This window comes from Rousettus aegyptiacus, unplaced genomic scaffold (assembly GCF_014176215.1).
Source record: "Rousettus aegyptiacus isolate mRouAeg1 unplaced genomic scaffold, mRouAeg1.p scaffold_m13_p_3, whole genome shotgun sequence".
NCBI classification, from domain to species: domain Eukaryota; kingdom Metazoa; phylum Chordata; class Mammalia; order Chiroptera; family Pteropodidae; genus Rousettus; species Rousettus aegyptiacus.
In genome coordinates, this window is record NW_023416306.1 from 101,776,928 (window position 1) to 101,780,552 (window position 3,625).

Here is a 3,625-nt window from a genome sequence, read left to right on the forward strand (position 1 = left end):
ACATGAAACCTTAGCTCTACTTTTCCTCCCTGATCCCATCACATTACTTGCCAAGCACATACCCCACGTTCTTCCACCTTCAGTTGAGGTATTTGATGTTTCTCTTTTGGAGAGGTAGAATGGTCTCAAAGAAAAGTTATACACATCTCATTAAAAGACGGCTGTATTGAAAAAGTCCGTTATTATCCTATAATAAATCTTCGGAGTTGTCAAGCCCTACCAGGTTATCTAGAGGTCCCGATATCTTTGTAGTTCCCAACTACATTGATGGAGTTTCCTCAAAATTTGGGACAGATAGAAAAACCATAATGAAATATTCGAAACTCAATTATATCATTTTACATATCTTTAAAATTTGTATTAGCCTAAAAGTATAAAAGAACATATGATTACATCAACTTAAAATAGAAAATTAATTTACACATTTTAGGAAATCATACCATTCTTATGTTTTTTGCATCATTTAAAAAAAAAAACACTTTACACAGCTTAAGAGCTGAAGAAATCCAAAAATCAAATAATCAGTCTGGATGAGATCTTCACATTTCTGAAATAGAAGAATTAGGTGTTTATGGATGTAAAATTGCCCAATAAATGCAAGAATACTGATTTTATAAACTCCCAAACCAATCCCTGTTGAAATTTTAAAGCCTAAAGCAAAACAACTATAAAATAGTAAGTAATTCAATTAACTGAGAACCCTCTTCCTTTGTATATAAAACCATGGTAAAGATACATCTGTGTTAATAAGAAAACTGTGTATTGATATTATTCCTAAAGGCAATAAGAATTATTGGACTAGCTTAGGATCAAAGAACTCTGTAGCAGAGTGCATATGATTCTTTGAGTTCTTATTATCCCACAGAAAAGCTTGCCTAAGCCTATCAGAAAAAGGTGGTATGGAAAAGAAGCAACAGGGCCCAGTTCTGTGTCCCTGTACATAATCATAAGGGAACTGGAATGGGGCAGGGAATACCTGATTGACTGACTTCCTGATGGAGGAAACGTCCTTGCTAGGAAGGTCGAGCATCTGGGGAACCTAGTATCTTCCTGCTGTGCTGTTTTAAACCTGTTGAGCTTGATACTTGCAAAGATGTAGAAAGCAGAAAGGGACTAGGTCTCCTAGACTACTTGGGTTTGTACCTACATTTCTGGTATTTTAAGCACTTGTAATCTTTAAGAAATTTTGCCTATTAGAATGACAGCCTTCCCATAACTATTAAATAACTGATTTAGTTATTTGATTTAAAAATGTAATCTTATTAAGCATATACTCAGCATTAAACCCTGAGAGAACTTTAGATTAAATATATTCACAAGTTTACCTTATTAGATTTATGAATAATTTAAACACACAAGAAGGTTTTGTTTGAATCAGGCAATTTAAGTAATTTAGAAGAAAATTGAATATATTAGATGTATAAATGCAATTTAGAGTTTACAATTAACTTTATTTAAAATTGAATATATATTAATCAGACTCCTTCCAAAGTTATAATTGATTTATAAAATGTACTTAAAAACAAATTTAAATGATAGCATTAATAAATTTAATATTCTTTTAAAAATAAAATATTGTTTTTAAGAGACCTGTATGAATACAGAATAACCCTGAATTCATAAAATCCTAACAATCAGAAATATAGATGAGATATTTCAGAGAAGCCTCCAACATGAAAATAGACCCCAAACAATCGAACAAACAAGAAAAAAGAAATAGGAAATACAAATAGTAGAATGACACCTTATAGAAACCACAAATAAATTATTATAAAAAGGATAGGATATTATGGGAAAGGAAAAAAATGAATGGAATCAGAAAACCTTTTGTAAATTTAAATATGATAGTCACTTTTTTAAAAATAAAGATTTGAAATATAAAGCAGGTCTATTAGACAAAGATAAAAAACAAGAGAAAAGTAGAAAAAAATAAAGAGAGCAATTATGAAAGTACAAATACAAAGTGCACCCTTAAGACACACTTCTGACAGATCTGTGGGTTCAGTGTAAGCAGGAAGTGAAGGCTAAGGTAGACTTTTAAATAGCCTGGCTAAGCAATGAAAGATGCTCTAACACAATCTGCAAAGATTAAGAGGGTTTTCGTGTTTCTCTTTAAAAATTTTTTGACTCCAGGCATTTAAGGAAATCTCTCACAACACACTAACAGACCACATGTTAAAGGAACTGAGATTTCAGTAGCAATACAGCATAATGAATACAGACTTTACAAAATCGTTTAGAAAATTCACTGAACTAACTACCATGATCATAGCAAGAAACAAAAACATACCTTGAGGAAGGGGAAGAATCTGATTTCCAGAGTTAGCATATCAGAATATTTAAAATGTCAGTTTTTAACAAAAAATTATGAAGTGTGAAGAGCAACAAGAAAGTGTGGCCAACTTACAGGAAAGAAGAACAGAAACTCTTCCTGAGGAAGTACAGACAATGGAATTACTACATGAAGACTTTTCATCCAGTATTTTAAATATGCTCTAAGAGCTAAAAAAAAAAAAAAATCATTGATAAAGAGCTAAAGGAAACCAAAAGAATGATGCCTCAATAAATAGAGAATATTGACCAAGAGAGAGAAATCATAAAAAGGAACCAAATGAATTCTGGAGCTAAAAACTATAATAATTGAAATAAGGAATTTAAGTTTTTCAACACCAGATTTGAGGAGACAGAAGAAAAAAATCAGCAAACTTGATTATGGTTTCATTTATATTATCCAGTCTGAAGAGCAAAAAGGAAAATGAAGAAAACTGAATAGAGCCTAAGAGACTGTGGGATATCATCAAGTGTTACAACATATGATAATTGGAGCCCCAGAGAAGGGGAAACAGGGAACAGAGCAGAAAAAATATTTCAGCAAATAATCACCAAAACTTTCTGTATTTGATAAAAAATGTCTCCACATCTAAGAAGCTAAATAAAATCTAAGGATGAACACAGAGAACCACACCAACACACATAATCATAATTATATAAGTGGGAGGATATATCTTACTGTAAGAAAGTATTCCATAATTTATTATATTTTGAGCGCTCTTCAGCCACATAAACTAGCAGATGGATAAGGAAGCCTGAGTTTCCTTCTTTCAGGTCCAGATAAAGATTCTAAACATTGAAGCACCTGCCCAAGTATTGGAACTCTCAGCTTGGCTCCAAAGACTAACCACAACAGAAACTTCAAGCAAGACTCCATTCCTCACTCTCTGAAGCCATTGTTTGACCTCATTTTATAGGCAGTAAATATTTTCACATACAATTCATGTGGAGGTGGCATCATCAGTCTTGACATCTGAACAAAATTTGGGGTTGGGGTCTAGACTGCTTCTTATGAATGGGTACAACCATTTGTACTGTGAACAGGATGTCTACCAGTAGCAGGAGTCTTTGTTCTGCTTTGGTTTTAATTACTGGCTTTGCTGCATGATAGTACATACACTTTTTGATCTGCTGTCTGTTGGCTACCTTGTGCTTTGAGCTATGCTGCTTTGTGCTGCATTTACTGAGTTCTATTAAGGCTCTGTGCTATGGATTACATGTTTATGTCCCCACAAAATTCATGCATTGAAACTCTGATCTCCAAGGTAATGGTATTTGGAGACATGACCTTTGG